The sequence below is a fragment of the Hylobates moloch genome, unplaced genomic scaffold, assembly GCF_009828535.3.
Source record: "Hylobates moloch isolate HMO894 unplaced genomic scaffold, HMol_V3 SCAFFOLD_2, whole genome shotgun sequence".
NCBI classification, from domain to species: domain Eukaryota; kingdom Metazoa; phylum Chordata; class Mammalia; order Primates; family Hylobatidae; genus Hylobates; species Hylobates moloch.
Window position 1 is genome coordinate 170,477,412 of NW_026652277.1, and position 14,020 is coordinate 170,491,431.

The 14,020-nt window shown below is 38.2% G+C and overlaps 1 protein-coding gene across 4 annotated transcripts in view; it reads right to left on the minus strand.

The window, feature by feature from the left end:
• PRKN (parkin RBR E3 ubiquitin protein ligase) overlaps window positions 1-14,020 on the minus strand; it is a 1,409,627-nt gene that overhangs the window by 1,274,014 nt on the left and 121,593 nt on the right. The gene's annotated exons all lie outside the window — the stretch shown is intronic.

Consider the following 14,020-nt stretch of genomic DNA (forward strand, 5'->3'; position numbering starts at 1 on the left):
TAGAATAGCTACCCAAATCTACCCTTTTGACAGAACCCAATAGGCATATACGCTTAACTACAGTCATATTGAGAGGCATGGTTTTAAAATTTGGACAGTAGAAAAAGCTTAGATTCTCCTGGCGCTAAAGGGTGAATTATTTTTACCAGGGGCCCAGAGAAAGGGCCTGACTTCCCAAGGAAAGGAAGCTTCATGCATAGGGAATCCGATCCCTGCCACCTCCTACATACAAGAGGGTCACAGAATATCGGTGCAGAAAGACTATACTAATTCCGGGTTTCAGACACATGTGACCTTCAAGAAATGCAGGGTTTTTTCCAAGTCTGAATAGTTATCAAAAATCTAACTTTAGGAAATGTTAGTGAACTAGTTCTAGTAATTAAAAATAAATGAACCATTAAAGCATGCTTTCTTTTATGCTACTACAGTATTTGTGTTAATTTAAACTTCACTTTCTCTCTTAACCTCTACGGAAATGGACAAAAGATACAATGTTACCTTATATTTATATGAAATGTATGAAAGTTAGGCAATGCTTCCTTATATTTTTTAGAATATGTGAAAAAAATAAACATGGCTACTAGGCATTTTCTTCTAGGCCAAACCTGGCAAGCACCCTATTTTCCTATTCTCCAGGATAATTTAACAGACTTTTAAACTTTTCTACTCTTTTGGATGTATTTTACAAAGTAGAATTAAAAATGAACACTGAAAATGGCATAACTGTTTCACATTCTTAAATATTTTTCCCAACTCTTCTGTGAAATGGTTAATTATGCACATAATGAACAGTTTTGATTCACAGATTTGACTCTGCTGTGATTATATATTTGAAGACCTTTCTTATTATTTGTCTATATTGTATGAATTTTGCCTGTAATACAGTAAATACAGTTTTGTCTAATTGTTTCATGGCTAATGTTTCTGACACGCTGTTTATCTGTTTTGAAATGCACCCTCCAATCTTGATTCTTACTCCCAACAGACCTAGATTGAACTTTTATCATATACAATTTTAGTGTGCACAATCTTGATCACTACTCAGTAATATGTGGCAATGTTAAACTCCATAATAACAAACCAGGGCCTGGTCCCCCACAGGGTGACTTCCACTAAGTCCTTTCAGGTTACAAAGGAACTGTCATTATTCCTATAATTACAGGTAAAAATAATCTGCAATAGAATTCATTCCTAGATAATGACTAGTGTTATTTTACAACTATCTCTTTTCATCCAGACATAATTTTCATCTAGAATTATAATATATTGAGCATTTTCAATGGTAGTTTACAAAAAACAAGTTTTTATCTGAATTAAAATTAACGAGTCTTTATCTGAGTTAAAATAGAATCATGATGGAAATGAATTCATTTCACTGTGAATTAACCAACATCCACTGAGATCAAAATCACCATCTGTGGTGCCAAAGGAAGTATAATATTTGTGCATCAGCATTTTTATTTTAAATTTTAACTTTCTTCTAAATTTCTGAGAAATTGTTTTAATCATATCTTGGAAGTCTACTATTTGAAGTAACAAACATATGGGCCCCTTCAGGAAAAAATAAGCTCCTATGCAATCGTTTATATTTCTTAATCTACTGAAAGAAAAAAATCTTGAGTTTCCAGATTTTTATTCATTTATTTACTATTTCAACCAGCCACTCAGCAATATTTGATCTAAGGGTCTAGTACATGCCAGGCACTCACAACTGTGAATATAGAAGTGAAAAACACAGAAAAATTGCTCCTCATGGAGCTTACATTTTAAAGGAGCTTTTGGAAGATGATGAAGATAATAATAATAGCAAGTAAATAATAATTAGTTCTATAAATAACACAAAATATGAAGCCTAAGAAGTTCATGAAATAGAGAGAAGTTGTTGCAAGGCTGGGCACAGTGGCTCAAGCCTGTAATCCCAGCACTTTGGGAGGCCGAGGAGGGCGGATAACCTGAGGCCAGGAGTTTGAGACCAGCCTCGCCAACATAGTGGAGCCCTGTCTCTACTAAAAATACAAAAATTAGCTGGGTGTGGTAGTGCACACCTGTAATCCCAGCTACTCGGGAGGCTGAGGCACGAGAATCGCTTGACCCGGGGAGACGGAGGTTGCAGTGAGCTGACATCATGCCACTACACTTCAGCCTGGGTAAAAAAGTGAGATTCTGTCTCAAAAAAAAAAAAAAAAAAAAGCGCAATTGCAGAATAATTAAATGATTAAATGCAGGCCAAAGGACTAATCATGTGCCCTTCCCTCCAGACAAATGACAGTATGTTCAAGAATGTAGATATCACTCCTTCCCTTTCTACTCCTATACTGAAAGAGCTTTGCAAGTTTCACATATTATTTTATGAGGTCCCAGTATACATTCTAAAAAATGTAAAAATCTTTTCCAGTTTCCATTTCTGGACATATGATAAATTAAACTGTAATCCTTCCTGCTACAAAACACCAGAAAAGCTGGCTCGGTGATAAGAAGCATTTTCAAATGTTGAAGTCATTTATAAAAAGAAATCCCCAGGCGGTTAAGAAACAATGAGTGGACACAAAATAAGAGCTAACCCAGAAGATAATGACACTTCCCCTAAATTGGCTAGTCCTGGCAACCAGTGGGCTTGAAAGCTGTGCCCTCAAAGGGCTGTGGCCTTGATGGTGGACCAGGAAAGTCCGCTCAACCGCACGAGCAGGGTAGGTTGAATTTGCGTGTCTTTTGCCCAGAATCTGGGCAAGAAAAATGTCTTTCCAGATAACAGATTGGGGTTCAAATTGACATACCTTCGGTCCAGAAATCCTTAAACAGAAACAATAACAACAACAACAACAACAACAACAAAAGGCAGTCTCAACCAAATAATACTCCCAGCAGAAGCAAACTCAAAAACATTCTGGAGAGAGATCCTGTCGAGGCAGCTGCACGGGTTATCCGGTGACAGGGCCCAAGTGAAGATGAGCTCACGAGCGAAAACGTCAGGGTACACAAAGCACCCGTTGACATTCTTACCGAAGATGTCAATCAGGATATGGGCAGAACTCTGTCAGCGTAAATGTGAAGCAGAATTCATGCTCACTGGTTTATGCTTGATGCCTAATCTCAACCATCAACAACAACAATAGTAACAACAAAACAGAAATGATGAAAAGTCTCCTAGAATATTTACAAAGCATATACTTCACTAGTCTCTACAGCTGGAAATCCTAAGAGTCCTAAAATTATAATTCAGTTAATAAATTAATCCTTGAAGAAACCATGTATCAAAATACCAGGCCAGATAACAACAACTAATTTTTAAAATCTGTTTTTAATTGATGTTTAATTTATGTACAGCAAAATGTACAATTCCTAAGTGTTCAGCCTAATAATCTTTTATACATCTATATATCCATCTCATCCCAACACAGATCAAGATGAATGCTTTTATCACCCCCAAAAGCTTACTTGTGCCTCTTACGAGTAACAGCCTTCCCTAACTCTCAGCAGTAACCCCTTTCCTGACTTCTATCACCAAAAAGTGGTGTGGCCTATTCTTTAACTTCATGCCATCACATGGTATACACCCTTGTGTTCAGTTCCTTTCAACCAGCATAAGGTTTTGAGTTCAACCATATTATTGTACATATCAGTAGTTTATTTTTTAATTACAGACTAATAACCCATGATTTGATTGTGCCACGAATTGTTTATTCTTTCTTTGTTAATGGACATACGAGATGTTTCCAATTTGGGGCTATTATGAATAAAGAGGATGTGAACATTTTTGTACAAGTATTTTTGCAGACATACATACTTACATCTCTTAAGTGTATACTTAAGAGTATTAAGTCAGATCCCATACCCCAAAATGCTGTTCTGATTTATTTTAATCACAGATGGTGATGTGGTTTGGATCTGTGTGATTTGGATCACCCAAATCTCATGTTGAAATGTAATCCCCAATTCTGGAAGTGGGGCCAGATGGGAGGTGCATAGATCATGGGGGCAGTTTCTAATGGTTTAGCACCATCCTCTCAGTGTTGTTCTCATGATAGTGAGTTATCGTGAGATCTCGTTGTTTGAAAGTGTGTAGCTCCTCCCCCTTCTCGCTCTTCTTCCTGCTATGGCCATTTAAGATGCACCTGCCTCCCCTTCGCCTTCCACCATAATTGTAAGTTTCCTGAGGCCTCCTGAGAAACAGAAGCCTCTATGCTTCCTGTACAACTTGCAGAACCATAAGCCAATTAAACCTCTTCTCTTTATAAATTACCCAGTATCAGACATTTCTTTATAGTAGCGTAAGAATGGATAACATAGCTAGTATCTTAGTACATTTTCTGTTGCCATAACACAATACTGCAGACTGGGTAAATTATAAATTACAGAAGTTTATTGGGCTCCCAGTTCTAGAAGCTGAGAAGTCCAAGAACAAGGCATGGCATGTAGAAAGTAAGAGGCTGCAGGACTGCAACCATACTAAGTGTGTCAGATCCTCTCTGCCTGGGGTTCTCGGCTGACATTACCTATCACAAGGACTGCACAGGGTTGGTCCAACTCCCAAACCCCAGAAGCTCCAGGATGCATTGCTATTATGCCAACTTTTAGTTTTCACAAAAAACAAAGGATTTTTTCTTTTGGCTTGTGGGGTGTTTCTCATGAATGAATTGTATATAACTGAGGGAAGAGTTCCCTATCTGAGTATATTACTGTTGAGTGACAGATTTCTCAGTTGTGAATTATTAAGGTTGCAGATATACCTCTAAAAGTGGCAGGTAACAACTAAAAAACGACGGTCTGCGAATTCCTACATATTTTGCTACTATATGACGTCAGCTGGAGCCATAGTCCTCAAGCCTTAACTACCAAAAAAGTTGACCGAAATACATACTCGCTTTATCCTCAGCTTTTCCTCTAAGCCAGAGGTTGGCAAACTACAGCCTACAAAACAAATCCAGCCTGCTATTGGTTTCTGTAGAGCTGTATTGGAACTCAGTCCCACCCGTTCATTTACATATTGTCTTTGCCTGCCTTTGCATGAGAACATCTGAGCTGAGTAGATGGGACAAAGAACCTTATGGCCCACAAAGCTGAAAATATTTAGCATGTATCCCTTACCAAAAAACGTGCAGATCCCTGCTCTAAGTGATGCTGAAAAATAACATCTAAAGTATCCTGTTTTTTCTAAATTTATTGAAAAGAATAACAATGATCAAACATTGAAATTGCAAAAGAAAAGTTTTAAATTCCCCAAAGCAACTTCCCATATCTTCTTTTTACTGAGATGTATAAAATTCATGAGCTGCTTGAGAGAGTAGGGCACGCTGGAAACCACCCGCACGTGCCATCAACAGATGGGAAGGGCTGTCACATTTCTGAAAGGGATCCTGCGGAAGCTGATTAAACTGTTAGAAAACCATTTAAGGGAGATCTGCCAGTCCCCACCGACAGACTCAGATTTAAGAGGATAGCTATTTCAGAGGAGTTTCATGAGGCATTTAAAAGAAGTTCAGATCCTTAACACCGCGAGGATGGATACCAAGCAGAGGCTCACGCACACTTTTCAGCAGTTATTAACCAAGTCAACACCTCCCTCTGTTGCCTGACCTGAATGCAGAGACAGGTGTGTGAGTTCGACCTGAGGACCACACTGCACCCCAGCAATTGCACCTGTCTGACCACAGCAACCTTTCCTCTCTTAACAGTAAAGCTTCATGTACCCCTTGTACATGGCAAGTGCCTGCTTTCATAAATCAGGGCAAGAATGGCAAATCTATCTTAATTTCCACCTCAAAAAGAATCACCGAGCACCGTTTTAAAGGCGCTCAGCACTGATCCCCTTGGGTATTCTCTGAGGCACCTGTGGTAATCCTTATTTGTTTCGCAGCCTGTGCTGAATGAAAACCATCCAAGTCAAATACCTTGCTCTCCCCGGTAGCTTTCCCCACTCAGTTTGCCTTCCAGGGCTAAGACAGCATGAAGCACAGAATATTGATTGGAAAAGCACTGCAGACTCTTTGTAAAGCCAGCCAAATTATCATCTACCATATATGTTCCCACATGTAATAAGAAACTTGACTGATTCATAAATTTTAGAGCATAGTTCTAGAAATTAACAAAATAAAATCTTTTTTGGGTCTATGTTTTTCCCCCACACTCATTCCCCACATACGAAGTCTCTGGTGTGTCAGCTCATATGTGACAGAGAAACAATAGCCTTTTCCCCACGGGCCCTGTTTCTTTCTCTCCTCCTTTTTTTTTTTTTTTTTTTTTTTTAACTTAGACCCTGCCATTCATTTTCACCTCTGACAGTAAAAACCCCAGGACAAGATTGTCACAAAAAGGATTATCTTTCAGATCAATGGTGAAATTGATTTGAAACCCCACTATTTATCAGCCTCCAGCAAAAGTGCAACTGGTTAGGAAATATGTCCTTTCGCATTCATGTTATGCTCAGTTCACCTAGGCAGCACTTCACTTCATTCCACATAAATGCAATAACCTGGCTTTTTACTCACAATTAAGTCATTTTCCACACAGGTTTCTATTTTTTTGTGAGAATATATGCAAAATTAGGATTCATACTCCAAAATTACTTGCATGTACTTCTAATCATAAAGTATATATCACTTGCCAAAAGTGATCTTTTCATTATCCTTTTATAGGTGATACAGAATCCTTTACTTCTAGCTTAATAGACCAGGTATAGATTATTTTTTCAGTTAAATTTTCTAACCCTGAATATGAAGGCTAAAATATAGACTAAATGGAAAGCTCCAGTAGGAATAGAGAAGATTAACTAGCTACTTTCATCCTACTTCTCAATATATTTTTGGTCTCCCACATTGATACCCATATTAATTCCCTTACCCCAAAACCCAAGAGAAAATTTATTCAAATTACTGACAATGTTACTGGCCTAAGAGTTATTTTAACCATAGAGTCTAATAGCAGTGAAATTTTATCAATATCAACTAGGTAAAATAAACCCCAAAAACCCAGGGTATCAATTCCTTGGTATAATTTAAATAAATTAATTTAAAACTAAAATTCTATTCTGCCTTATCAGTAATTCAAAACACCCTAAGAACTCAAAATACTAAAGACAGCTGTATAACTGATTTATAATAGGTTGATATAATTCATTAAGAAACCAATTACCACACGTAGAAGTTACTTTAAATAAACAGTGTAAGAAGAGCTCTTTTAGCAAGAAATGTTTACCTGTATACTTATATAGACCTATATGTGAAGTACTAGCGTAATGATTTATTATACCCAAACAGCAAATAAACAGCTAGAAAGAAAACAAATATGTCAAAATGATATATTCATATCACATGGCCTTGTACAAACATTTTACAACGTCTAGTGTAGACATTTTAAGTTCCTTAAGCCAGAAATAAAAGTAGACAAAAATTTTCCAATGGCTTCTATTTTAAGTATTCATATTTAAGCCAACTATTTAGACTCTAATATGTATTTTCTCATAAAATTTGACAATATTCAGTGACAAAAATTTTATGTAACCATAATGCCACTGAATTCAAATGCAGAGATTCAAAGTTTATTGTTAATCTTAGATTCCAAGGCCATATAGCAAAACCTTTCATCCAAGATTAGATTTGCATTTAAAAAGATCAATTTTCCTACAATGAACAGAATGTTTAAAGAAGCAGCAAAATAGATGTGAACAAACAAATTCGTAGATTAACCACTCTATCATCTTTTGCCTCTCACTGAATTACAGATGCTCCTTAACCTATGATAGTGTTACATCCCAATAAACCCAATAACTAAATTTAAAATACCCTAAGTTGAAAGTGAATTTAATACACATAACTGACAAAATATCATAGCTTAGCATAGCCTACCTTAAACATGCTTAGAGCACTTATAGCCCACAGTTGGTCAAAATTATCTCACACAAATCCTATCTTGTAATAAAGTATTGAATACTATATTGAAAGTGAAAAACAGGATGGCTGTATGGGTACTTGAAGTAACGGTTCAACTGAAAGTGTATTGCCTTCACGCCATTGAGAGGTCATAAAATTGTTAAGTCAAACCATTGTAAAAGCCAGGGACTGTCTGTAGCTCAGTCAAGAAAAGATGATTGATTGGACTAGGGATGGTGATGGGGAAGATGGAGAGTCATAGATGGGAGGAAAAACTGACAGGACTTGGTGATAGATTTGATATTGACATGAGGAAGAGAGAAGTTGCAAGGCAGATTACCAGGTGAACAGTTGAGCAGTAATTTATTAATATTTTTTGAGACAGTCTCTGTCACCAAGGCTGGGGTACAGTGGCGCAATCTTGGTTCACTGCAACCTCCGCCTCCCGGGTTCAAGCGATTCTCCTGCCTCAGCCTCCCAAGTAGCTGGGATTACATATGCCATCATGCCCAGCTATTTTTTGTATTTTTAGTAGAGCCAGGTTTTCACCATATAGGCCAGGCTGGTCTCAAACTCCTGGCCTCAAGTGATTCACCTACCTTGGCCTACCAAAGTGCTGGGATTATAGGTGTGAGCCATGGTGCCCAGCCTGGTTATTTATTGAAACAAAAACACTGGAAGAAGACCCAGCTTGGGAGTGGGTGGGTGGGAGAGGAGATCCTGATTTTAACTTTACACAGGTGGGGTTTGAGTTGTCTTTTGAGACATCCAAATGTAGAAGTCACAAATACAAAGAGATATCTGGGTCTAGAGTAGAGATTGATTCGTGCATCATTTGGATACTGCTAGTTATGAATGCCATGGACATAAATGACAGTGGTGAGAGACCATCTAGTGAGCTTCCAAAAAAAGACAGAAAAACACATGGTCAGAAAAGTAGAAGAGCTTGTGTCACCAAAGCCTGAAGAAGGATGATGCTGGTGCTGGATGTTGCTCAGGTGGCACTGGTAAACTTAGTAGAAGTGAATACTGAGATAAGAGGTTAGACAACACACTAATATTATGTGGAGATAAAGCAAGGGAGACCAGAAGCACAACTTTACCCATTCCAGAGGTGTTACTGCCAAGGTGGGAAGAGAGGAAGGGTTGTTTCCAAAGAGAGAGAAATTAAATGAGTTTTTTTTTTTTTAAATGGGGGAAATCTGGGTCTGTTTAAAAACAAATGGAAAACATCCCACTGATGAGATGAGGCTGAATAGAAAAGGAAGGATAATCAATAGTTAACTTTCTTAATAAACTAGAAGTGATGGGATACAAAGCAAAGCACCAGTGGGAGATTTGCCTTAGGATGCAAGGAAGCTTGGATGGGTTTAGGTAGGTTTATTTGCTTGGTATCAGGAAGATGAAGGAGCTTCCATATGGTACTTTTCATTTCCCATGTAAAGTAGGAGAAGAGTTCATCTGCCAAGACTGAGCAGGAGTCTGGAAAAGAGAAAGGAAGAGGTATGAAACTGTTGTTGTGAAGACTGGGAGGAAAAGCTGATTAGAGATGCCCAGCAAGAGACGGGACAAGCAGTGCTGAGAGCTCATTTGAAGCTGGTGTTCAAACATTAACATAGAGCCAATTTGTCCCCTTGTGCGTCTTTCTCCAACATCTTGTGGCTGCACAGGTCGAGAGGCCAAATAGTTGGGTTCTTCCAAGTTTTGTGCTTTTACAGAAGATGGCAATGTAAAGATTGAAAACCAAGTGTAGATTCTAGGCCTACTCTAACACGGAGCATAAACAATGGTGTTATTGAAGTTATAGACCAGGGAGTCAGGTGGAGAAAAGAAAAAGGGAAGACCGATGTATCGGGCGAAAATACAGGAGTCAATAGACTGGAGGTCCTAATGTAGTCCCAAAACAGTCCCAGTGACAGGGGTTGAAAGCGTAAGCTAGAGTATGTCCACTGGAACAGGTGAATATGCCAACAAAGTCAGGACATTAATGTAGGACTCTGTGGCTCAAGGACAGGAAAGGAAGCAGTGAGAAGATGGGAGGTCAAGGTGTTGGATGCTCAATCTCCCAGGATAATGGGAGAAGTTGGAGTATAGACAGAGATTACAAATAAGGTGCCAACTCTTCTGTGAGCAAGAAAGAATGTGGTGATGACACAGGAGACTAAAACTTGAATGACATAAACCTCAAATGATCATGTTTTGCAAAAGGTTAAAGGACAAATAGTCAAGAAGCAGAAATTCAGAGTAAAAATGTCACCAATCCCAATTCCTGGCCCTGGGTTAGTTGGATGAGAATGTAAACATTCGTGACTTGAAGGGACACTTCCAGGAAATGGGGAACCTCAGATGTGAGCCAGGATCCAGTTAAGAATAAGAGAGGAAGTTAAGAATATAGGGATGCATGCTGGTTATGGAGTGGAAGTCCCCGTAGAAAAATCGTTCAAAACATGTGTGGGTGGTCAGAAGAGAGTACACAGCCCTTTAGGACTGAAGGGACAGGAGGGTATCTACTGGGGCATGGGTCAGTAGCGCAGGGGAGAAAGTCTCCACGTGTCCTGGGAGTGGATGAGCAAAAGCCTCGCCTCTCTGCCAGTGAGGCTTTCTTCCTGAGAAGAGACAGTGTGCTGGGAGCAAGCACTGGTTCTGCACCACCATCTCAGCTTCTTCACAAAGAGGACCAACTTCCAGATAGAAGAGAAAAAGAAGCTAGAAAGAAACCTAAAGGCAACCTAATCAAACCCCTTTCATGTACAGAAGATAAAGTGCAGGCCCAGAGAGCTTAACTGACCTTCTCACGGTCATGCATGGACCAACTAGAGGAAAGGCGCAGGACTAACTTGAGCTCAAGTCTTTTGGTACCCAGCCCACAAAGGTTTCTGATATTCCATCTCTTCCTGACCTTGCCTTAGACTGATTCACTGCAGACCTGAAGAAGTAACCCATGAAAGTGGGAATTAAACTGGACATTTGACTCAAAAATATTTTTATGAATTAGAAATTAAACAGAAAAGAATAGCAAATTCATATAGTTTATAATCAGAAGAGGAGTTTGTGGCTTTTAAAAGGTAAAAAGAGTTTATTTTACTTATGATGCTAAATTTACTCCTATAGTTATGATTCTTCATTGTCCTGAAAGTCAAATATCACTAACACTGATATCAAATTGACTGTGCATTGGCCTCAAACTGCCTTTTCAGGTAATCTCTCATTATTGTAGGAACAAAATCAACATTTTAGCCAAGCTTCAACACAAACTTTGGATATTTAAATTCTTATTTTCAAATTTACGTTATTCTTTATGAAAACTGACTACTATATTTAAAACATATAAAATACATTAAACAAAATAAAACTAATGCTCTACAATGATTTTATTGCCATAGAAGTCTCATTTATCTTTGTGTAATCTATTTCACTAGGTTAGAACCAGTCATTCTGGCAATATCCTAAGAAAGAATAAATGGTAGACAGCTATAACATATCAAAACTAAGCATTCTTAAATGCGTAACACAGACATTAAGTAAAAAACAACATTAGGGCTATTATACATGAATTACATGGATACGTTTTGGAACAAAAGTAATTGAAATTGCATTTTCTATAGTGATACTTGGAAAATTCTTACCAGTTCATGTATGTTTTGAAATCATTTGAGATGGATGAAACGTAAGAGAAAGAATGCTCTTACAACGACAACAAAGCTCATATTTACATAGCATGTACTCTGTCAGGTACTGTTATAAATGCCCTGCAAATATGAACCCATCTCTTCCTCACAACAACCCTGTGGGCTAAGCACTGTTGTCCCCATTTAGTGATGACAAAACTGAGACCCACAGAGGGTATGTAAATCATCCAAGGTCACACAGTTGGTTAGTGGTAGAGGCAGGATCGGACCTCAGGAGGACTCCCTCCAAAATCTAGGCTCTTCACCAGATGCTATGGTTCTGTCCTAAGCAGGATTTTATTTGTAAAAATAGCTCTAGAAATCTTACTCGCTAATAAGTTTATAACAAACGTGCTGCTATGCTGTTAGAGGTCACTATTCCAACATGGAAGCAACCACGTCCTGCTACGATTCCTCACCAGGCTCACATACTGCACAATATTAACAAGTAATGTTAAACTATAAAACCATTTATACACAACTGAAGGATTTCTTGCGGTGTAATAGTAACCATAGCAACAAAGTAAGATGGGTTTGCAAAGTGAAAAGTATCCTATGGCATTTGATGCCCTCACAAAAAGCTTTCTCTCAATTTACAAGAAGATGTAACCAGTAACAGCAAAATAATAGTAAATTTTCAAAACAGATTATATTGCTATCTAGATTAGCAATATTTCATGTTAGCATTTTTATTTCTAAAAGAACAAGGGGCTATATTCAAATTGCTCCCATTTACATCTCTATAACAGGAATCTTTATTTGAGATTTTATGATAAATTTTGACTAAGGTAACATTTTAAATAAATCAAGATATGTACATAGGTTCAATGACAAAAATATGCAATTAGAATAAAGTTGTAACAATATCACATGCATCCTACATAAGTACAGAGTAGAAATATATACTTAGTATACAGGAGAATCATAATTACCTTTAGATTTATTTCCTTAAGAAATACATTTTATTTTTTGTATATCAGAACTGATTGTGAAGAGTAGGCCTCGCTGGAGAAATAATGTATTGAACCCTTTTGTAACATCTATTGGCAAAGGAACTATACGATTGCTTAAGTAAATAAATATTATTTAAAGACTGCTAGTACCATATATAGAATTAATAAAGAAATATTAAGGGAGGGCTCTGCTTTTGCTACAGGGGTTTCTCTAGCCTTGTTCTCTTCAATGTATATCAATGACATGGATAAATCAAAGTAGCTTATTGCTTTTCAAATATTTGGATGATAGAATAAGAACACAAAATTCAGATTGGTACAATGTGCTGATCTTATCAAGCTGAAGTTTAATAGAAATAACTGTGCTAGAGTTTCGAAAAACAACATACAACTAGGAGAACTAAGGAGATTTGGTATTAACTGACAACAGCTTCCATATAGATCAATAGCTTATAACCATTCACAGAGTAGATATTATCATAGGTGTATCAAGGGTGCACTACACTCAGAATGAAGGAGCCGCTAACGTACCCTAAACTATCACATCACACCTCCAGTACGAGGGCATTGTATTACAAGAAGGACACACACACTGAAGGACATTTACAAGAAAAGTGCCAGGATGATGGTGGATTGTTAAAATAATTTCATGTGAGGTATGTGTCACACTGAGAAAGGTCCAGTTCCACCTGAGAAGTTTCCTGAGGTCAGGGACTGACCACATCTTAGTTTTGTCATCAATACCAAGTATGCAGTAGATTCAAGGTAAATGTTTGTTGTACAAGTGAAGAGATTAATAAATCTAAATGTGCACAAGAAGATACTTAGGTATGAGAAGACTGTGAAAATCTTCAAATACTTGAAGGAGTATATATAAAGAAATGATACGGCCGGGCGCAATGGCTCACGCCTGTAATCCCAGCACTTTGGGAGGCCGAGGCGGGCGGATCATAAGGTCAGGAGATCGAGACCATCCTGGCTAACATGGTGAAACCCCGTCTCTACTAAAAATACGAAAAAAAAAATTACCTGGGCGTGGTGGCAGGCGTCTGTAGTCCTAGCTACTTGGGAGGCTGAGGCAGGAGAATGGCGTGAACCCGGGAGGCGGAGCTTGCAGTGAGCTGAGATCATGCCACTGCACTCCAGCCTGGGCGACAGAGTGAGACTCCGTCTCAAAAAAAAAAAAAAGAAAAAAGAAATGATACAAATTATTTATAATAATAGAACTTTAACAGAACCTCCATAATAGAACCAGGATCAAAGTGTGGAAGCCACAGGAAAACAAATTTCAATTCAAAAGACCATCTAGTCAGGGCTGTCCTAGGATGGAATGTTGAGGTTCCTCATCCTGGAAGGATTCAGGCCGGACGAAGGTTTAGACATGTTAACACTGGGGAAAAAAGCTTCCTAGTGCAGTGGAAACCAGGGACAGAGACATCGTGGTATTGACCCAGATTTCTCTCAACAAGTTAAGATGCTGACTTGCTGAGGCTCTGTTTGGTCCTAGGGACCAGATGCAGTGAGCCGAGATCGC